Raw genomic sequence first — 8,688 nt, forward strand, 5'->3', positions numbered from 1 at the left:
AAACAAATAACCCAAATTCTATGCAGTGAATCAAACTAAAATTAGTGTAGTTACAGACGATGTAAGATGTAAGATTTTAAATACTTTAAAATCTTACATCTTTAAAATCTAGTCTTTAAAATCATTTGTCAGTAGCATTGCATTTCTACTGAAAGAATCATTAATCGAGCCATTAAGGTAATGCATAGTTTGACTCTTTATGTTTCCCATCTCTTGATAGACAGATAACTAGGCAGGTCGATAAATAGAGGACCACTCTCACAATCAGTGCAACCGATGTCTGACAGCTGACCACATGAGGGCTGGTAAACTTACTTTATAAATTCTGAATTTGCAAATTCCACTGCAGACATCCCGTCTGGACAGAACATTTCCTTTCACAACCCCCAGACTTTAATCTTCTGTTTAAAGCAGCGTAATGCCATGTCTGTCTTCAGAATCCTCCGTCTTTCTTTCATGTTATTATTGCGGTGCCTAACGGGCGGATGAGTGCCAGAGGTTGAAGGATGGAGAAAGAGGGCGCAACAGAACCGGAACAGGTCCCTTTCTCACCAGTCGACTGATCCCAATTAATATGTAAAAGGCATTTCCCAGTTTGAATACAGACATTCCACAAATCAAAGGCTTCCTTCTCTTTTGGAATGTTAATGTGGGATGTTCGTGTTATTGAACTTATCCACTCTGTGTCAGGCAATAAAATTACCCACTCCACGTAAACCAATACTATTTCACTTTCCACGTTTTAAAGGGTAAATGAATAAGACAGTTGTGTAACCATTAGAGGATGGGGGAAAGGGGACCGAATGGATTTATGTTCCGAAGGCTGAATACACACTATTCAAATTTGTCAGCGTTAATTAGGTGCAGAGACCTGTGCCTTGTGTGTATGTTTTTTTTTTTTTTTTTTTTTTTTTTGAGTCCTCTTGCACTAATTTGATTCCAATTAACTTTTGATGCTTTAATTAGATACATTTGTAGTCTATTTAAATGCACAGATCATACTCAAAGCTTTCTCATTTGTAATTCATTTTTCACAACACTGCTGCTGCAGGAACCTATTGTTGCAGGGTTCAGGGTTGCAGGGTTCAGCAAACTTTGCAACAAAATTAGCTAACAATAACTCAAACCTACAAAAGTTATGACAATTGGAGAAGTTTCTTCATTCCATTTTATTTTTTGAAATCTAGTTATTAGTATTTCTATTATTTCATCATATATAATGTTTTAATGTGAATCTTAACATTTTGTTTTTTGAACTATTCTGCACTTTGGGTCAACCTCTGTAGTTTTTAAAATGTGCTATAATGATGAACATTGACTTTGAACAATTAACATTAAAATAAGCTTTAGTTTTTTGCCCATTGTTTTAGATGTTTTAGTTTTAATACAGATTATATTTCCAGCCTGAAACCCTGAAAATACACAAAATGTTTACAGCTGTGCAAGCCTGATTTCATGCATTATTTTGTTCTAAAATCAAAATGTTAATTCAAAATCCAGTAAAAATCATTCTCAGTTTTGGCACTAGGGGTTTCTGAAGTGATCATTAATGAATTATATGTTTAGTTGTATCTTTAAGATTAATTATTGTCATGCCAGAGCAGCAGTTTGAAGTCAGTCTTGCTGAGCAGGTTAGTTAAAGTTGTATTGTCAAAATTTTTATTATCACCCAACTTAAGGGGATAGTTTTGACAAAAATTACAGTTGCCTATTTAATTTATTCATCCAGAGGCCATCCAGTAATGTTGTAAATAATGTTCAGTTTCTTGCACAGACTGATTGTTTCACTTCATAAGACCTTAAAATATTGCCAGGGGTGGTTATTATTTTATTTAAAAAAAACTCTCAATTGCCTGTAGCTGCTGTCTTGCATTTTCAGCTAAAAATCTTCTTTACTCATCTACAGAGAATAAAGTCACCCAACATCTTGAATGGCCAGAGGGTAAGTGAATTAACAGGGCATTTTTAATTTTGAGTGAACTACCACTTTAATACTTAATACTTTAAAAACTTTAATACTAATACTGCCACATAAGAAACGCAGAAAATGCATTAAAAGAAGAACTTCTTAGGGTTTTCTGCCACACAATTAAAGTCAGTGGGGTCCAGTATTGTTTAGAACCCAAAATTCTTTAAAATATCTTCAGCAATGCAAGTTTGCAATGACATAAAGGTGAGTGAGAGAATTTTAATGTTTGTTAATATATCCTATGACCACTCAAACGCATTTCCATCTACATTTGTGCAGTTGGGTAGTGAATGTTTATTGGTAACAATTCAGACATTCTAGTAACTGTAAGTAACTTTGCAACTACTTATCAACTACCAGTCTTTAGAGTATTAGTAGAATGTCTGCTTAATATCTGCTAACACTTTAGTCTGATGCTCACCTAAGAGACATTGTACTGACTATAAGTAACTTTGCGAATGCTTGCCAGTTTATTCTATCAACCCTAACCTAATAGTGTACTAATACTTTATTGGCTGGTATTTGACATGTAGCTGCAAATAATTTTTTTTTTAAGTTGACTGTCAAAATAAAGTCTGTTTTATTTGACCTATGCTGGTTTTAGAGGTAGCCTACTTCACATGCTGTCCCAATCTTAAACATTTAAGCAATATTATCTTGACAGCCTAATCAAAACATAAGCTGATTCTTTACTAAAGTAGCAAGCAGTTTTGAAAAACTAGCTCTATAGGAAGCTCCACTGGGAGGGATGTCAGGTTGGGACGAAATTAAATTAGTAGACGACACTAGTTAAACTAGAGTAAACAGAGCATCCTTTGGCTCAGTGGGGGCTCGGCACCAATTTATTGCTCATATATAGCTACACTCTGCAAATGGTCTATTAAAAATGAGGCCGGCCTGAGGGCCGTGTCAAATTAAAACATGGCTGCTGTACCCATCAGCTTCAAGTATGTGCTCCCATTGCCCAATCAGCAGAGGCTTTCATAGCTTTATAGTGGAAAAAAGATAACATAAAAAGTAAGTCGGCCATCAAACTCTTGGCCCCAGCCTCTGCACACCATATAAGAGCTTTATACGTATTTGTTGGTAATGGCGAACTCTCTCGTTCCTGTCAGCACACCCGCAATGATGAAAAACAACATTAATCCACTTTGCTTAGTTTGCCCAGCAGGCTTTGAGATTTACAGAGCCGTGTCTTTCCTGCATGTATGTTTAAGAGAGAAATGGTGCGGAGCAATCCGATAAGTTACGATGTCATACATCACTTCCCGCGCGACCCATTCACTTCTGTTTCTTTAGCCAAAAGGCATCAGTCCATGAAACTATTCCCTGATGTATAATTTCTGCATGCATACAATGTAAGTGGGCGGAACTCCTTCGTGCTTGATTGATAGCATGAAACGGCCAATCAAACGCTCAGTTCTGCTCGCTCCTCCTCCATTTGACAGCTTGTGTCCTCATTTGATGTGTGCCATAAATTATTTTACATGTTGTGCGACCAGCATCTGGTAATAGCTTCAGAGTTGTGCTGTCAGTCTAAGAGCCCGCCAGAATTTAATTCACAGTGTAAACAGTTTGTGTACATATTATTCATATTAGAGCTTTTCGAGCTCATATTTAATGCTTCTCTGGTTTTATAGACTTAGTAGTGGCTGAACACATAATATATGCACAATTATGTTAGTTTTTGTGCATTCGTGAACTGGTTCATAACACCATATTAATGCTGTTGGTTATGCCATTATTGGAACAGCACATTGATTATTTAGAAGCTTATTGTTTCATTTCCCTTTTCGAAAGTTATCATTACCCTTACTAAAATTAGACGTATTATTAATTCAATCAAACAACTGATTTATTCTGGCCAATAACTGCTCAAATAGACAGGAAGAGGTTGCTTGACTCACTTGTGAAGCGAACAACCATAATTTTTTGTTTATACATCCAATTTTTATCTTATTTTACATGCAAGCACAGAAATATATATATATATATATATATTGCATATCAAATATATATATATATATATATAAGCACCTATATATATATATATATATATATTGCATATCAAGCAAGCGTAGTATTATTTTTCTTACCCCATTAGCACCTTTTTTCTTGTTTTAAGCAAAAAATTAATTTTAATAAATTGTTCAGAAAATAAGACCTACTATTTTATGCTATTTTGCTTTTCAAATAAACGTATCTTGATTTAAGTATGTTTGCACTAGAAAACAAGACTAATAATCATTGTTCTTGTATTGTTTAACTAATGGATATCTAGTTTGCCACTAAGTGTTTCAAACAAACCTCATTTAACTTTGCAAACTTTTGAAAAATGTTTGTATCATATTAGTGCTTGCCAATTTTTAATGGGATATGCATCAGATGGTTTGTGAACAGACTGCATGGTCTGGATTGTGTCGTCTGAGACTCGTTAAAGTGATAAGATCATGGAAATAACCTTGTTTGCCAATGCCTGTAAAACAGTGAGCATAAAAAACAGCCCTTTTATTTTATATTCACCTCTCTTTTTAAGGCACTTAAGCTAAATCTTGCATGCTTTGCTGTATCCCTAAACTTTTCTAATTTGCTTCTACCTAAATTGGACAGTCAGTGTTTGTACAGCAAGTTAAACTGCTTAGGGAGGTAAGTTTTCTTTCGAGAGTGCCATAATAGCATTAGATGTCATTGTTGAGTGTCTGGTAGGATCATGATTATGTTTCTTCAGCAGAATATCCAGGATGTGGAGGCACAGTATATGGAGATATGGCCACTTGCCAAAGGAGGACTTTGAAATAATGGATCAATTTCTGCTCTCTAATGACTGTGGTGGTAAGGATTTATTGAGCTGATGCAGGACCTTGAGTAACCCTATTAAATTCAAAAATAAAACTAAATAAACATATCCTTTCTTATTGGCAGACTTTGTTTGTTTCATCCAATAATGACTTCGCCTTCCTGAGCTTGTCAAACCTCTCTCTGTTTGCAGTGTCTGCTCTTTAAGCTAGACTCTCTTTGAGGCGTCACACAGTGGGTAATGGTGGAAGTGTGGATATATACATATGAATGCATGCATATGTTTTTTTTTTTTTTATTCATTTTATTTTATGAATTTAATACTGTTACTCAAGGTCCACGAATGTACTTGTATATACTGTATATACGTATATGCATATGCATTAATATATATGCATAATGTGGAACAATTCAACCAGAAGCTTGAATTTCTTTGGTCATGTCTCACTGTTTTTTTTCTTTCTGTGGTCTGTGAAAAGTTTGAGTAAAAAAAAAAAAAAAAAAAAAGCTGAAGCTCTGCATTTCGTTCCATTCATTGCACATCATCTAGCTGTTTTTAAATGCAATAACCATTCAGTGTGCACATCTCTCTCTTGTTTGCACTCCTGCTCACTCATTTGTCAAGTGACATTCTGTCCACTGGCTCTAACCTCTCTCACACTGGCCTCCAGCCAATCTTATTGTTGAATGCTGCCATCTGACAAAAATGGCAAGAACTTTCTCAAAATGGCATGTTTTGGCTGGCTTTATGGAAATATCAGCCTTCTGGGGGAAAACAAATTTTAGTTAAATTATTTTTTTTTTTTTTTTTTTTTTTTTGAATTGAGCTGTCAAAAAGAATGTTAAATTGCAATTTGAATGTGATTGTAAGGATGTACAATTTAAATAAATTGGCATTAATAGAGCTTATTCTAAACTGTACAGTATGTCCGACATGGTTTTGATTTGTTGTTTTTTTTAAAGCCTTGACATTTGTAGGTTTATAGGCTATGGATGGACTGATGGATTGATAAATACAATGGATGGATGGATGATGGATAGATGAATAGATATGATGGATTGATGGATGATTAGAAATGATGGATGATGGCAGGATGAATAGAGACAATAAATGGATGGATGGATGGATAGATACAATAAATGGATGGATGGATGACTAGATATGATGGATGATGGCAGGATGAATAGATACAATAAATGGATGGATGGATGGATGGATTGATGGATGACTAGATATGGATAGGAGAATAGATACAATAAATGATGGATGGAGGATGGATGGATGGATAGATAGATAATTATATGATGTATGGATGACTAGATACAATGGATGGATGAATAGATATGATGGATGAATAGATTAAGTAAGTGAATGGATGGATGAATGGATGGATGAAAATATATGATGGATGATGATAGATGAATAGATGGATGAATAGGTACAATAAATGGATGGATGGATGGATGATTGGATGAAAAGATACAGTAAATGAATGGATGAAAGATGGATGGATGAATAGATATGATGAATGGATGGATGAATGAATGAATAGATATGATGGAGGGGCATGATGCATGGATGAATAGATACGATGGATGGATGGATGGATGGATGGATGGATGATGGATGAAAAGAGACAAGAAATCGATGGATGTTGGGTACAATGGATGATAGGTGGATGAATAGATATGATGGATGGATGATACTATGGATGGATGAACAGATAGATTTGATCAATGAATGAATATATACGATGTATGGATGGATAGATGGATGAATAGATTTAATGGATTTGTGAATAGATACGATAGATGGATGGTTTCAGTGGATGGGTGGATAGATAGATAGGTACGATGTATGGATGAATGAATGAATGAATGAATGAATGAATAGATACAATGGATGAATTAATTGGTATCATTGAGGGGTACGATGGATGTAAAGATATGATGGATGGATAAATAGGTACAATGAATGGATACACGATAGATGGATATATAGATTGGATGGATGAACAGATATGATGAAGGGATGGATAAATAGATACATACAGTATGATGTGATGACCGCACCTGACTAATGTACTCTAGTACAGTAGAGATGAACAAGGGAAATGTTCAAAGAAAGAGCGGGAGGAAGTGAATGTGCGGGATGAGTCATTACTGTCATTATCGCTGGGCTCGGGGTCAGGTTTCAGCTGATAGGCACTTCAGCTGCTTGATGTTTTCCATTGATGTGCGCTCTCATCTGAAGGCTGGAATCAATACCAGCTCTTGCCCTCCCAATTGCGCAAATGACTGTTAGATAAAGGCAACTGTGGGACCCCCCCACCTCTACCCCGCCAAAAGCCATAAGAGCAGAAGAATCCATAATGACTTCACTTGTGGTGCTTATTATCATCCAGAGATGTACAGTGTTAACAATCAGAATCCTATAACCACACACACGTAAACACACATTCATGCCCACTTACACAACACCGGCTTTTGTTGTGTGTACAAAGAAATAACAGGATGTTGGAGTTGACTCTGAGATTACTGTAATGTGCTTGGGTGGTTTTATTACTATGGTTTGTAATGTATAGGCAGTATTGGGCTGATAATGTCATGCTCAGTTGCTTGCTGTCTTAGAATTGTCTTCAGGATATTCGCAGTACTGTGTTCCAAAAAAGTGTCAAAACTGTCCCATTATTTGAAAGGATAGTAAAACAGGAAACTTCTTCTCAAAAACAAACAACACTATAATTTTGACAAACCTAATAAATCCATCAAAAAAATATCAAATATCACGTGCACTTCTGCATATTCAACAAAGAAGTGCAACTTTCTTACTAAAAATAATGAAAATAATAGTGTTTTTTCTTAAAAAAAAAAAAAAAAAAAAGCTGTATAGACATTGTATTTTTGATTTTATGATTTTTTTTTTTTTTTTTTGGGGGGGGGGGGGTCGACATTATTTAATTTTATTTTAAACTTAATTGTATTACCCCATTACCCAATTGTCTGATATTTTTATTACATTGATGCTTAACAATTCCATGGTTTCAAACACAGGCTGCATTAGGCCTTTGCCAGATAAACTGTTGTTGTTGTTGTTTTTTTCCCCAAATAGACCCCAGTGTTATTTTGCCATATTTTTAGTCACAATGTGATGATCTCATTTATCTGTTTGGTTTCCTTTTTATTAATTCAGTATGAGAATTTAATTTAAAACTCATTACTACTGGTAAATGAGAATGCTGTGACCGTTTCACCAGTAATAAAAGAAATGAGAAACTGAAGAGAGAGAAAATGCTCATGTGGATTGTTATTGGATGTGTAAACACACATAAATAAAACTGCACTTGCTGAACATCTCGCAGTCGAACACTATAAAAGCATTTTACGAGATTGAACAGCCATTTCGTACTGTAAAACACTGTATTTTGATTTGTTGATAATGGTTTAAGCAACGTATCGAGGCATCAGTGAGGAATCCAAAGAGTTCAGTGACAGTCTCTACTGTTCTTTTGAAAAGTTCTTTCATTTTGCCAGTTTTCTCAGTCTTAATGAGGTCGTTTTGTCTTAAAGTTCCCGAGGGCGAGTTAAACTCCGGCTGATGGAAGGCAGTCATTTGGTTAAGGCATCGGTAAAGACATTGATTTTGACCTCTATCGCAGTACAGCTCTAGGTGTAATTAAGGCTCATTATGGTACACTGTTGAACACGCTGAATGCTGCCGCTGCTGATGAGACAGATGGCAAATATCAGGCTCGCGGTGGCATGTGCTGTGCCCACACACTGACTATTCAACCGTTCAGCTGAAACTCTGGAACTGTGAGCCGCGGTCAGACCATCAGCTTACGTCTAGTCATTTGGCTGATGCTTTTATTTTAAAGTGGCTTGTCTGTTTAAGGCGTGCATTTGGTCATTACTGTATGTGC

This window comes from Cyprinus carpio, chromosome B18, assembly GCF_018340385.1.
Source record: "Cyprinus carpio isolate SPL01 chromosome B18, ASM1834038v1, whole genome shotgun sequence".
NCBI classification, from domain to species: domain Eukaryota; kingdom Metazoa; phylum Chordata; class Actinopteri; order Cypriniformes; family Cyprinidae; genus Cyprinus; species Cyprinus carpio.